General features: G+C 46.6%; 1 protein-coding gene across 1 annotated transcript in view; it reads left to right on the forward strand.

Annotated features, from left to right (window-relative positions):
• The first annotated feature begins 7,225 nt into the window (after positions 1-7,225).
• The window catches only part of CLBA1 (clathrin binding box of aftiphilin containing 1), a 61,741-nt gene continuing 53,452 nt past the window's right edge, over positions 7,226-15,514 (forward strand). The window contains exon 1 of the mRNA XM_078660290.1: positions 7,226-7,469. The gene's annotated coding sequence lies outside the window, so the exon portion shown is untranslated. The remainder of the gene's footprint in view (positions 7,470-15,514) is intronic.

Genomic DNA, 15,514 nt, shown 5'->3' on the forward strand with positions numbered 1-15,514 from the left:
CTACTTTTAAATATCATGCAACCTGTCTTGTGGGCTACAAAGCCTACATAAGGGTGACTTATTAATACTTGAGGAAGAGAAAGGGGTGTCATCTCTCACGTCCCTCTTGCTATGCATTTTGCTTCTTGCCCTCATGATAACATGTTTTCACACTTTGTCCTGGAACTTAGCCTCTTGGACTAGGTGAAGTGCACTGCAGTCCTAACCTTAGCTCACCACTATCTTCTCGCAGTTCTCTTGCCCCAAGAGACTCATCTCTTGGGGAATTGTTGTCCCTTTCTAGATTATAAAGGATATGATAGGGTCTTCCACGCAGTGTATTCCTGGGGCTTCCGTGAGGTGGCCATCTTCTTTTGTCGATCCTTTCCACTCACGGTCTCCTAGAAAACTTGTGACCCACAAGGCTGCTTCTTCGCACTCACATGGATACTTCAAGGCCAACCTATCAACCTGCTGAGTGTCTACGCTCCACCCGTGGCTCATATTACCTTCTTCCGTGATCTCTCTGAAGACTTTTGGACCTCCCACAGGTTTGACAATAATAGATGGAGATTAAAATGCAGTTTCCGAAGCTGATGCCACCGAACCTCCCTCGGGATCCAGGCGCCCTGGTGCCCGTCGCCTTTCTCATTGGGCCATTGCATTGGCATGCTGCGATGCATGGTGAACCTGGACCGATACGTCGCCAATACACACACACATCGGCTGCACATCACTCCCACTCCTGTATAGACCTTGTCTTCCTGCCAGCCCCTGATTGTCATGCAATCTCCCCAGTCAAGATGCTAGCTCGTGGCATATATGATCATGCTCCTAGCCTTCTCCACCTTGATTCTCCCAGGGAGGGTCCACGACCTACGTGGCACCTCAATGCCCGGTACCTGCAAGACAAAGATTACGTCCAAGCCCTAAGTGATGAACTGCAGACATATTTTCATAATAATAAGGGCTTGGTTCCCACCATTGGTACTCTCTGGGCTGCTGGTAAAGCTGAGATGCAAGAGTTTGCCAAGGGGTGAACTTGTGCACAGGAAAATGCCCCTCCCTACACATCACTTATTTAGAGGCCCATGCCCTCCGCTTACAGACTATAAGTTCGAGACAGAGCCCGATGAGAGCCCGATGGTGATATCTCCTTACTAGCCTTCATGAGGAGATTTGCCTTTAGTCCCTAGAGGCTGCAAAACATTTATGGTGTTCCACAATGGCCAGGGCATATGGATGGGGGGACAAAAATGGGAATCTGCTATACTGGCTGGCCTCCCACAACCAGGTGAACAGGATTGTGCCAGAGATTATCGACAAACAAAGTGCTTACCTCCAGTCTTTCTCTGAGATTATGCAGGTGTTTGGCCGCTAATACCATCACTTATACACTGCCCAATCCGGAAGATATACGGCATTCTCTGCTCAGTTACTCAATGACGTTCCCCTTCCTCTCCTCTCTTGGGCCGAGGCTCGGGCCCTAGATGAACACTTCTTATTGAGAAAATAGGGGCAGCTTTATCAATGGTGGCACCTGGCAAGCCCCACAGTATGATGGGTTCCTTGCGGAATATTATCTGGCACTTTGTGAGATAATCTGACCCCTCAACTCCTAGACCTGTATGAGGAGGTGGGAAAACGAGGTGTCTTTCCTGCTGAAATAGATAGTGTCACGATTGTGGTGAGCCCCAAAACACAACCTCCATCTACTTCATGTGCCGACTATGACCCGAAATCCTTAATCAATGGGGAAGTTAAGATCTTTGTGACACTATTGGCTACATGGGTCAAGGAAGTTCTACCCACTTTAATACATCTCGTTCACTGTGGCTGCATGCCGACTCGTAGCACATGACACTGTCTTCGACGGCTTCACGTGGCCCTGGCCCACCCTCATCGCTTATCTCCGGATTTGGCTTTGTTTCTTCTAGACTTTGAAAAGAAATTTGAAATGGTGGACTGGGGCTACCTCCAGTTGGCGTGAGCCGGGGTTGGGCCTGCTTTAGTGGCATGGTCCAAACACTATATTCCAATCCTACAGCTTGGGTTCAAATGAATTGAGTCCTCTCCCTCGCTATCCCCATAAGCCAAGGGACCAGGCTAAGTTGTCCCTTATCCCAACAACTTTTAGCGCTCGCCCAAATAAGCACGTTCTCACAATTCTGAGTTTCCTACATCGTTTTATCATTTTAGGATTCTTATATGCATTCTCTGGCTTGCCTTCAGCTCCACTTTTAGGTCTGGAAAGCTTTACTTGTTTGGCAGATCTCTTGTCATAGCACAAAATGAAAGAAAAACAACTATGCAGAAAGGGTCTTTTGGACAGCCTTTCAGCCAAAGCCTATTGGGATGAGCTTCTTTCAGCCATTATTTTGCTGTTATGCCCCTCAACTGGTGGTTTGGCCAATGGCATTTCACAAATGTTTCTATTTTACATTTCAAGTTTCTAGTGGTGTTTGGTTACAACATAGTTTGTCTACTGATCCATATTGCTCTTGAAGGTGTGCTGTCCTTGCAAAAATCCAAGTCCATGATGCAGTGGATGAAACAGCCGCCAGTAGGCAAGGCTTTGCAGAGGAGTGTGTTGCAGTAAGCTAGAGTACTTTTCTTGCCACATTTAGAGTACCTGGCACTGCCCCATCCCTGCTCGGAGGAAAAGATTCAGAGACACACGAGACAAGCTGGTGTGCCATGGAAGATACACCCTTTTTCAAATGTGGGCTTCATATGTGTCTTTGAAGCATCCGAGTCAGCTACAAGCAAGCTGGTACATAAATAACCCTGGGCACATATTTCATTGTGCTGAAGAACTGCACTGATGCACAAAGGCAGACACTTCCTATAACCCATCTGAAGGCCCAATCTTTAAAAACAGCCCTCTACATGGATCACTGGTAGCCTTTGGGGGCAACACCTGCAGCAAGTGCTGCACCTGTTCACGCCACAGCACATTAGAGTTGTCTTGCAGGTGCTCCACTTAAATTACACCAATTTGTAGTTCGAGGATAGGCTAGTGAAGTGGGGTAACAGCACATTATGTTTTTTTGTGTTTCTTCAGACACACTCAGCAATGTTCTGCTAAATAACGCCTTTTTAGAATGCCGGTTTGATTTTCCAGAGAGTGTTAATGCTAGCTCATTGGGAGTGAGATCCTTGCATTTAAAATTAAAAGGCTGTCTCTGCCCTCCCACACATTGGCCTCCAGAACCCATGATTACCAACAAGAAAAAAAGGCAAAAATTCAGGAAATAAATTTTACTTTGCATTTCACTAGTGTGCTAAGTGCCACTAAGACATAGGATGTAATTCCGGTTTTTATAGCCAACAGCTTATTTGCATTGCAGGGCTTGTAGTTTTGCTTTTAACACTGTCATCGTGTGTAAACGACAGCATTCAAAGTGCTCATTGGTAAATTTCAAAGTAGACTGGAGGTGTTATACATAAAAGGGAGTCACTTCTCAGGTATAATTTAAATGTTTTCATCTAATCCATTACAAAAGCAGGTTGCTTCACATTAAAATCAAAAGTAACCTCCGCTCACATATTTTGTGAGGATACATATCACTATCATGCATTAAAATAAGCACTGGTAGTGTGAATCGTGTTTTTCTTTTGTGTGGTTGAAGGTTTTACGTCGAGCTTCACAACTCAACAAAGAAAATCATGGGCAGCACAACCATCCCTAACAAAAGGAATAAGTTATGGTCAGGTGGCGGTAGCAGGAGGAACGTCAGACGATTTTCTAATACACACAAAGTTTAAACAGCACTAGCAGCTAATACACTAAGGAGGGTGTGAGAGGAGTTAAGGGAGTGTTGTACACTTACCATAAACACACATAAACACAGAAGAAGTACAACAACTCCTGAAAGAAACAGACAAACTTCTTCTGGGCTTACCATATATGCATGTCCTCATAAAGGGTACTGAAACCTCAGCTTCCTAGTGTGATGTGTTTCATCAGTAGGTTCCCCCTCTAGGGTGTGGAAGCAACAGAGAGTAGAATGCTTCATTGATTGTACATTCTGTTATTCATGGGTTCCCTAGTTTGGTTGAGGTTATGGTGACTTTTCTGTTCTCTTTTTGTTAAACTGTCAGACCCATATTTAAATTGTGTGTGAGTGAGCTAAAAAATGTTTTACTGGTATCTCACAAGCACAAGATTTAAAACAGGATAGATGAGAATTGAACCCCGCTTCTTTTTGTCACACACGTTTTGGCGCTCAAATATTACCCCTATGGGTAAAGCACCTTCCTCTGGTCTGGGCTGTTGGTAAAGTAAAGTAAAGTCCACATTTGTAAAGCGCACAATCACCCGTAAGGGTCTCTAGGCGCTGGGGGGCCGTCGGGAAGATTAAGCGAGCTATTGCCCAGAGTCACATGGTGCTGGGCTGACCTGCCGCCGGAGCCGGGGATCGAACCGTGGTCCCCAGATTCCAGCGTCAGTCGCCCTGGCCGCGGCGCCACACCTCTTCCTCACATCAAATAGTGTGAAACAGTCCCTGGTTCATAGGGCATGCTATTTAAGTGCATTCAACATTTCAGTTGTTTTTCCATAACATGGGCAACAGCAGTAGGAACAGCCCTTCTTCAGAAACCAGGTACAACGTGGGCAGAAACAGTGCAAGCTTCCCTCATTCAAAGGACAGGTGGAGCTAAGGCAGCAGAGGGGCGAGCTTACCCTATCTCAGGACACATATACATCAGGCAGCAGCAGTGCAAGCTTTGCATCCTCACAGAACAGCAGCCCCACCAGGTATCACTCATCAGGGGTTACTCTAACGCAAACAAACTACTATTACCAAAGTACCTTATAGAAGAAATTGTATTAGTCATTTGAAAGCATCTGTACTGTGTCATTTTCACACAATTACAGGTGCACATGAATACATAGTCAGTAATGAGTGCTTACTGTCTTCGAAATCTAGAGCATATACTTCAGCTCATGCTGCCGAACAAAGAGGAGAATGACAAAATTGGGTGAGTGGGAGAGAGAACACTTGAAAGAGAAAAGGAAAATAGCAGAGGAGGAAGGAAAGGACAGCTAAGTAAGCAGAGATAAAGGAGAGATAGCGGAAGGCAGTTGTGGGGGAGGGGAAGAGCATGAAGGCTAAAGGAAGGGTAGAGGGAGAAAGTGGTCTGAGAGGTGTGAGTCAAAATTGTTTGGGAATTAGAACGTGTGAGGTGAGGACAAGGGGGGTGGAGCGTGAGAAGAGAAAGGATGGAAAGAACAGTGTGGAGGAGAAGGAAAACAAAGGGGTGAGGTGTGAGCAAATGAAGTATACGAGCTATAGTTAACTGCACACCGAGGGAAAGATGCATAGTTCTTCATGTTCACTATCATATTTCACCTGCACTCCAGCAGTCCCAGGAGTTGCAGCTGTTTATGGGTGGCAACAGAGAATCCACTGATTCGTAGAGGAAGGGCAAAATCTGATGGAATGTTCACTTGTAGAATGTCTTTCCAAAAGGGATTGTATGTCAAAGGAAATAGTCCACTGAAGGGATGTCAGTGTCAGGTTATCCTCTGACTGTCATGATGCCAAAGGTCAGGCTAACAAACACAGCCTCTCTGAGCTAGCACTGTGATTCTTACCTTTATCTGACTTTTGACAGACTTCAATTGAGCAGGAAAGGCTCCCAGTTTCTTGCTTGCTCTGCCTGCCTGTGGTATTCAGGATCCACGCCATTGCATCATATTGCCCTAATTACCTGTGTCTAACTCTCCTAGCCTTAGAATACTCATCTGTGAGCTGTACCAAAGGCATATGTTCAATATGTGAACATTTTCAGCTTTGTAACATGTACCACAATTTTAGGAATGGTGCTGGTATTTTAATGCCTATTCCATACCATTACCTCTGCATCAATGCATCAATGCACCACCACCAGCACACCCCATCTCAGCACCAGAGCAACCCCACCTCAGCAGCAACTCAGCACCAACACAGCATCACTTCAGCATCAGTGCATCACCACCTCAACATCAGTAAAGCATCACCTAAACACGGCACCAATTCAGCATCCCTAAGCACCACCTCAACCTCAGCACAGCACCACCCAACAAACAGCCCGAAAACACCACTTCAGAATAACTCAGCACCACCATAGCATCATTTATCACCAGCGCAGCACCACCTCAGCAGCAACGCAGCCCCACCTCAGCACCAGCGCAACACCACCTTCGCAATACTCCACAACCACCAGTGCAGCCCCACCTCAGCACCAATGCAACCCCACCTCAGCACCAGTGCAACCCCACATCAGCAGCAATTCAGCACCAACGCAGCACAGCACCAACACAGCACCAACTCAGCACCACCTCAACATCACTCAGCACCACCTAAGTATCACTCAGCATCACTTACGCATCACCTCAGCACCAGTGCAACTTCATTTTAGCATCACCACAGCATCAATACCCACCACCTCAATCTGCCCTCGTATTATGGTATCTATTCATTACCCCCTAGTCCACTGCTCGCATTATAATTTAATAACTGGTTCTCAAACTCCATCCTCCCATTAATGTTCGCCCACCATAACAAAAAAATATATAACAAACAAGCATTACAACTAGCAGACAGAATATGCCACTATTGCAAGGAAAAATAAATATGGAAAAGATGTTTATGATAAATAATTTTATCATAAGGTCGTTCAGTTGTACACAATGTCTTCCTGGTGATATATAAATAACACAAATGCTTATCACACATTTCTATTATAAATTATCAATATGATGCACAGCAACCACAATGCTCTAGGCTACAACAAAGCTTACAAACATTAGCAAAACCAATAGGTCTAGCTTAACAATTATAATGTCTCAACTCCAAAGGCGAGACCTACTGGCTATGCCAATGCTTGTTGAGAGGGTAAGGAGAAAGACAGGCACAGAGGTCTCCTCCCGTGACAGCTGCTTCAGATTTCGTTGCGAACTCCTCCGCAGTGGACGAGAAAGTACCACAGGGTGTAGAATCCTTCCTCGGTTGGCACCCGAATGAACTCGGGAGAGGGCACCGGCTGGGCGGAGCTTTTTTGTACCGACTTACCACAGCCTCATCTCTCCTCCCACTAAACTGCTGCAAGTGCCTCTGACAGACACGCTGACTGGTACAGGGGCGGGGCCCTGCGCTTAGCTCTCTTAAGAATGGTGTGGCCACTGCCTCCCAGCCGGCCTGGCACCGCCCTGCGCCTTGACCCCGGGCGCTGACAGTATCCAGGGCGCACGCTCCTCCCTCTGCCCTGGTTCTCTGGGCACCGGGCAGAGCCGGAGCCAATCCGCACCCTGAGCTCTACCTCCTTCACTTCTTCCCCTCCGGAGGCCGGGCGGAGCTGGCACCTGTCTCCGGGCCCGCCTCCCCCTTTCTGCCCCTGTTGCTCGCAGTTCAGCGCAGCTGAGGCCGAGGAGCGGAAGTGTCTTTGACAGCGGCCCGATCCGAGTATTCGTTTCTTAGGCACCCGCTGTGCCACGGGATGAGGTAAGCATTGCTGGAAAGTTCCCCCGTTCTATTGCCATGTTTTTGTCCCATTTCTGTGTTTTCAATTGTACTACCTTCTACTGCCTTCTAAGATATTTTCGATGGGTGAGGCGTTTCCAGCTGATTTACCCATCCGGCTAAAGTGTTTTTCTTGATAAAGGGCACCAGTGCTCGGACTGAATTTTGCAGTTTAGTATCTGTCTCCTCTTCCGGAGTCCACAGGTGGTACCCGGTTCTCCCCCTCCAGGGAGGGCGCTTGCTTCCTTCCTTTACGTTTGTCTTCTGTAACTAAGCAATCGGAAGTACCGCCCAAGCATCAGGGGAGGAAAAATACTCATTATACTACATGGCCTGATCTGTGCCTGTAGAGAAATAACCAGTTTACAGCTTAGCCTGGCAGCGTTAAACATTTAATTGTTATGTTCTTGTTTCGGTACCAGCTAATCTGAGCTTTCTGTCGAGGCCACTCTATGGGATATACACTAATACGGTGTGTGCACAGTGCTGGAGTGCTCACTATCACAGACAACTATTTGTTACTGAGAAGAATCTACTCTTTAATGTATTGCAGCCCCGCTTCTAAAAAGTGCTGGCACTTTCCCTTTCAAATTAAAGAAATGCCAACACTTCAGTACCTGACCATTTTTAAATAGCTGATTCAGGAAAACTTTAAACATTAGTCTCTAGATGCTAGTGCTACTTGCTGGACGGGGGGTGAGCCCAGAGAATACAGCACGCTCACAGTTATAAAGTAAGTAAGTGTTCTCAAATGCCTGCACTGCGTTTCACTTTTTAAGTAAAAGTGCCCGAATGAACACCCGATCTCCACATAGGTTCCTCCAATAGTCAAAATGTTACGTTTATTTTATGTAGGTTAAAAAACGTTCCCAATGCCTTTCTTGTACCCTCTGTGTTCTTCTAAAGTACTGCAGCTTCCCAAGTAGTTTTATTTTAACATTTGTTGTGAGCATGTGGGTGTGTGTGTGTGTGTGTGTGTACGGTTTAATTAATCAACGTCGGTTATTTTTCTTGGGTCCAAATAAAAGAACTCGGGAAAAAACCCTAAGCATAATAGTAAAACTCTTAAATACAAACCTCCATTGAGTGATACTTTACTTGAGTAGGCTGTGTCAAATCTCAAACAGTGTCTTCCCACTCCTCTCCCCTAAGCCTATTGTCTCCTGTCTCCTCCTCGACCTGACTGCCTAACTATCATGGTCGTTGCTTCCCTCCTCTGCCCTGAGGCTGCCTCTTCTGCCACTCAAACCACATCTTGCCACACAGGCTCTTCCTGCTTCTCTCTGTGCAGGGTGCTTATGTCTGATTACCCCCACCCTCACCACCCCGCATCTTCCTTTACTCTCTCCCTTATGAGGCAACATCAGTCGTCGTTGCGGGTTTCCTTTAATAGCTTTATTAAAAAAAAAATGCTACGACTGAACCATCTACTTATCTTTTAGCACTTGCCTTCTTGATATCTTGGAGCTCGGTATTTTTTACACGATCTTCTGCCTGCAAGATATTTTTGTTACGTGTATTCTGTCAGTGATCCATGTTTCACACCTCATCACTTCTACATATCATGAGGACCAGTCTGATATCGCCACTCTCCACCTATCAGCTGGGCCACTGGAGCTATGTGGCAGGAGATGACCAAATTATGAAGCAGGGTTTACCTAATCATGCGGCAAGAAAAGGTAAATTATGTGGCGTAATGAATTACATTTTGTAGCCCTACTCATTATTTTGTCATTTTTACACATGTGACGCTTCGGGACAAAGTTTTTGTCACAACAGTGACCATTAAATACATAATTACATCTATTGGCAACTGAAAATGGATCAGTTAGCATTTATAAAGGGCATGCTGGTGTATGGGAACATGTGTGGCAGAAGTTTTAATAACTTTTGATTAGTTTAAGTTACAAAGATATTGTGTTGCTGAAATATGCAAATTAATCAGAAGATAGTTTGTGGTAACTGCAGAAAATCCATAATTATGTGGAAGACGCTGCTGCTGCAGAATCACATAATTCCAGTGGCCTTGTCTATCAGCAGCATTTGACACAATAGACCACACTTCTTTTATTTGTACTCTCGTGATCTTGGGTGTCACAAGATCAGCCCTGGACTGGCGACCATCTTAACCCTCAAATTGCTCTGTCTTCTGTTGCTCTTTCCACCTACTCCTCTACGTGTGGGCACAGTCTTGGGCTGTGCTTTAAATGGGCCGGTACTCTCCGGTACTGAGTACCAGCACTTTTTCATTTTGAGAGGGAGAGTACCGGCACTTGTCAAGAGTGACTTAATACTTTTAATTGGAGAGTACCAGCACTTCTCAGAAACAAGCAGGTACTGTGGTACACTCAATCAATCAGAGTACTTGTAAAGCGTGCTACTTTCCCGTGAGGGTCTCAAGGTGCTGAGGGGAGGGGGTGCCGCTACTGCCCGAAGAGCCAGGTCTTGAGTAGTCTTCTGAAGGCGAGTAGGTCTTGGGTCTGCCGTAGGTGGGTAGGGAGGGTGTTCCAGGTCTTGGCGGCAAAGTAGGAGAAGGATCTGCTGCCGGAGATTGTTTGTTGGATGCGGGGAGCAGCGGCGAGGGAGAGGCTGGCGGAGCGGAGTTGGCGGGTGCAAATAAAATGTAATTTGATACTTGTATAGTGCACTACTCACCCGCAAGGGTCTCAAGGCGCTTGTACGAATACCGCTGTGGAACCCATCCTGGCTTTCCCTGTGAGGTGTCGACTCCTGGGCACCCCCAAGGTGGAGGCCAGGCATCCTTAGCATTGTGGGGGCCGTTGTGGAGATTAAGCAAGCTATTGCCCAGAGTTGCAGAGTGGGACTCCATGATTGGAATAGGCACCGAGGCGAGAATTATCGAGTCCGTGGAATTTTGAGCCCAAGACCCGCCGAGGCGGGGAATTGAACCCTGGTCCCGGGCTAGACCTCTGCATCAGGGTCTGCCACTCTAACCATTGAGCCACACTTCTCCATGGTGGGGGTGGGTGTGAAGAAGCTAAGTTTGCTGTTCAGGTAGGCTGGTCCGGCGTTGTGGAGTGCTTTGTGTGCGTGGATGAGGAGCTTGAAGGTGTTCCTCTTGTCGACGGGGAGCTAGTGTAGGTCTCTCAGGTGGGGGGTGATGTGGCTGCGGCGGGGGACGTTGACGATCAGTTGGGCGGAGGCGTTTTGGATGCGTTGTATTCGTCGTAGGTGTTTGGCTGGGATTCCTGCGTAGAGTGCGTTGCCGTAGTCCAGTCTGCTGCTGGCGAGGGCCTGTGTCACCGTTCTTGTTTCGGTCGGGATCCACTAGTAGATCATGCGGAGCATGCGGAGGGTGTTGTAGCAGGAGGAGAAGATGGTGTTGACCTGTTAGACATGGAGAGGGAGGAGTCGAGGATGAATCCTAGGTTGCGTGTATGGTCTGTGGGTGTCGGTGCTGTTCCCAGTGTGGTCGGCCACCAGGAGTCGTCCCAGGCTGAGAGGGTTGGTCTGAGGATGAGTACCTCCATCTTGTCCGAGTTCAGCTTCAGACGGCTGTTCCTCATCCAGTCGGCGACGGCCTTCATTTCCTCGTGGAGGTTGGTTTTGGCGGTGTGCGGGTCCTTGGTGAGGGAGAGGATGAGCTGGGTGTTGTCAGCGTAGGAGATGATATTGAGGTCGTGTTAGCGGGCCACTTGTGCGAGGGGGGCCATGTAGATGTTGAACAGCGTCGGGCTGAGGGATGAGCCCTGGGGACGCCGCAGATGATGTCAGTGGCCTCAGATCGGAAGGGCAGGAGGCGGACGCTCTGGGTTCTGCCGGAGAGGAAGGACGTGGTCCAGTCAAGGGCCTTCTCTTTGATTCCGGCTTATAGGAGGCGTGTCTTTAGAGTGTGATGGCAGACCGTGTCGAAGGCGGCTGACAGGTCCAGGAGGATGAGGGCTGATGTTTCGCCGTTGTCTAGTTGGCGCCTGATGTTGTCTGTGGCGGCAATGAGGGCTGTCTCGGTGCTACGGTTTCGTCTGAACCCGGACTGGGACGGGTCCAAGATGTTGTTGTCTTCCAGGTGGCGGGCCAGTTGCATGTTGATGATTTTCTCGAAACCCTTCGCCGGAACGGGAGCAGGGAGATGGGCCGGAAGTTCTTGGGGTCCGCCTTGGGCTTCTTGAGGAGGGTGTTGATTTCGGCGTGTTTTCAGCTTTCCGGGAATGTCGCTGTTTCGAAGGAGATGTTGATGACGTTCCATAGTTGAGGTGCGATGGCAGCGCTTGCTTTGTTGAATATGTGGTGTGGGCACGGGTCTGATGGAGATCCTGAGTGGATGGAGTTCATGACCTTGCGTGTCTCATCGTCGTTGACGTTGGACCAGGAGGTCAGGCGGTTGGCGCTGGTGCTATTCACAGGGGATATGGGGTCTGGCGTAGTCGGGGTGGTCATGGTGTTGAAGCTGTCATGGATGTCAGCGATCTTGCGGTGGAAGAAGATGGCCAGTGAGTTGCACAGTTCTTGTGAGGGCGGTATGTCGTTGGCGTTGGCATTGGGGTTGGAGAGTTCCTTTACGATGCTGATAAGCTCTTTGCTGTCGTGTGCGTTGTTATCCAGGCGGTCTTTGAAGGAGGATCTCTTGGCTAATCTGATGAGGTGGTGATGTCTGCGGGTGGCGTCCTTGTGGGCTGCGTGGCTGTCCGGAGTGCGTTTGTGTAACTGCACTTCTATTTTTCCATTTCAAGCACTGGTCTTGGGGCCTCTGTGTGCACTACATTTCTTGGCGATAGCAGGTATTTTTTCAGCTTTTCTTACTACTTGTAAGCTGATGCCACTTAGATAATTTTCACTTTCTGTCTTATCCTGATACATTTAGCCTGTCATCAAATGACTAAAGGCAATGCTTGCACTCAAGCTAAACTCTGCAAAAACAGGCGTTGCGTCGGTAGTGACTTCTCTACCTAATTGTACCCACTTTATCCCTGATATTCCGTCTTCAACCCCTGCTATGGCAAACTTTGGTGCTCTTTTACGCTGCAACATGCTTCTTGAATCACTCATATCTACTACAGCTACCATCATGCACTTCCAGTCCCCACGCACTTGTAAAATCCAGCCTCAGCTTGCTTTCCAGAACAGTATAATGCAGGCCCCTGCAACCCCTGCGGCGCATAGGGGACCCACCCATTCAGGGGTACCCAAACTCTCAGAGGTGCCCGATTCAGCCCAAGCCATATGAACATATGTAGCATATGGGAGAATCATGGTCCCCTCTTCACATTCTGGAGAAGGGCTGCATAATTTTGCGTTCTACCAGAGCTTTGCATGCTGTCAAAGCACTCAGTATTAGCCTTGCCATGAGCAGTATCCATTAGCCTTTGAGTTGTTTTATGCCAATACTTGTTTGCCCCTAGTTAAGGTCATAACCATTGCCACATGAGCCCTGTTCAATCTTTCTAGCTACATCCACCCTTCCATTTGTAGAATCCAAGCTAACTGGCTGCCATGTCTCACCAGCGCCTTGAGACCCTCAGGGGTGAGTAGTTGCGCTTGATAAGACTCTGATTGATGCTTTCCACAAACTGCTTATCCTTCTCTTTGAATTAGTCCACAGCATTGTCCTGTCCTCCCATACAATTCCTGGAGAGATGTGCTCTCATTCTGCCAACCTTAACCTTCTCTGTACCCAGAAAACACCCTGTGCCCCATGTATGTTATGGTTAAGGCTCCCTGTTTTCCATTTTTACTGATTCTTACAGAAAAATACAGACTGAAAACCATTTATTTTCTTATCTGTATTTATTTTTAAATGTGGATAAAAACGGAAATTGAGCGCTTTTTGAGTAATTCTAAATACACTTTGCCATGACTGCCGGGCCAATAACCGTGGATTGATAAGTAAGAGGGTTAAAAAAGAAAGGAATTTTAGTAACACGGTTTAAACAGTAGTAGATATGCACAAGGCTGATACTGAAAAAGTGCATATTTTCATATAAGTGCATCAATTTATCTTCTGCGGGTGTTCATATCACTGAAACCTGGCAGGCATTCAAGCGTGACTGCATATTTATTGGTTAAATAAATGTGGAAATATACCAGTTTCAGCTTTATTATTTTCACAAAACCATAATAAATATAGATACATACAGTTAAAATTGGCATAAAATAATTATGGATAAATACAGACGGAAATGTCCCAAAAATAAATGCCATAAAACCGGGAGCCCTAGTTATAGTCCATCAGTCTTCTAGGGCCTATACCTTTGCACTCCTTCTGCACCCAGTGGTTCATGATATCTCTCCTCTGCCAGCATCCAAGGCAGTCCTGACACCACACCTGATGCTGGTTGAACATACCAATGTTTGACCACCCCTCACCTTGCATATCATCAGCAGGCATGAAACCGATATAAAGGTACATTTGAGATATTCTTCGAGCATGTGTTTTTACTGACTTGATTCTCTCACCTAGCTCTCACTCTAACTTCATGGCAGTGAATTTCTATGCAGCATGTTATTACGTAAAGCATTTCTTTAACAACGGCTATTCATATAAAACAAATTTCACCTTCGAAATAAACTTACACATTGTCTTCTGGCAGTATCTCCCCTTTTTTCCAACCCCCTTCTCTCTTCCTCACTATCTCACCCATTTTCTCCCTTCGTGGCTACGACACACTTATGGATCTCAATTTTTATTAAATCTCTCTTCTCACTCTGTCGAGGTATTTGATCTTTTTATTTCTTCCCATTTATATATTTTCTCCTTCTTCCCTTTCTCTCCCATAGTCTCAGACTCTGCCTCTCTTCTGTTTGATCTATATTCTTCCTAATTTCTTGTTCAGTGTTTCTCCAAGTGCAGCGCCACACCCTCTTTGACCTTGAAGTGCCCTTACCTACCCTGGCTCACCTTGTTGATTTAACAAGTTCCTGCGTTAAGTAAGGCTGGAAGGAGCGGCCCAGGATACTGGCACAGGGCGTGAATCTATAAAGAACCTCTCCGGGCGTCCATCTTTCCCATTCCGTGGGTCCACTTCACACTGTTCAACAGCTCCCCTCTTCTCTTCCACGGGGCGCTGGAAGCAGGAGTGTGGGAGGGGCTGCAGCGCCCCCAAATTCACCTTGCAGGAGTTTAGAAAAAGAAAGAGCATTAACGAGGCCTTTACATTTTGGTTTTATTTTGCTGCATTTGCTGTGAGAGTTCGAAGACTGAGGTCAAGTGTCATGTGATGTCTTCTGACCAAGCTGCTTATTTAACATGGAGGTTGGTGTTTACTTTTCCTTTACATGATTGCAAAGGGAGGGGCTTTTATAAAGCGAACCAAGTGAGAAACTGGCTGGGTACAGAAAGTATGATGGTAGAGTCTGCAGGGAGTCAAATGTTTTATAACACACATCAAAATTTGAAGTACTTATAAATAAACTTTACAAATATCTAAAAAATATATCAGAGCAAGAAAAGTTCACGAGGCATATTGTTTATTTTTATGAAGCGTGAGTGAAATAAAGATCTTAATAGGACCAAAACAAACCAAGACACCTTGCTTGAGTGATGCTCAAAGTATAACTTTGTGTAGAAATCCACTTTATCGTTTGGGCACCACAAGGGATTAGCATTAAAGCGGCTTGACTGATACAAATATAGTGGCCATTTCAATGGAAAATAATCTGTCTACAAAAGGCAGTACCCTAGCACTCCATGCGTTAGTCATGATTTTGGGCCACTATGTTCTAAAATGCACGACTGGATACATATTATTTACTCCCGTGCTAGTTTCCTGCTGAATGGGCGAGTCCCGATTACTACACTTTGTGTGACGTCTGGATTTTTCACAACCCCTATGTCTTCACTCACGGACGATTCTAGCTCCTTCTCTTTTACTTCACCTCTTCATCACCTTGCCGGAAACCAGGGGTGTGGACACACATGCCTGTCCTGACACGTGTTCTGATTTCATTCCTAAATTATTTCATTCTTTAATCATTCCCACTCCCACTATACAAATTCAAAACAGCTTCCATTATATTGCTCATGCTGAACACCCGTGCAACCAATCAAAACATTATCTTCTTGATTGCAT

The sequence above is a fragment of the Lissotriton helveticus genome, chromosome 9, assembly GCF_964261635.1.
Source record: "Lissotriton helveticus chromosome 9, aLisHel1.1, whole genome shotgun sequence".
Classification (NCBI taxonomy): Eukaryota; Metazoa; Chordata; class Amphibia; order Caudata; family Salamandridae; genus Lissotriton; species Lissotriton helveticus.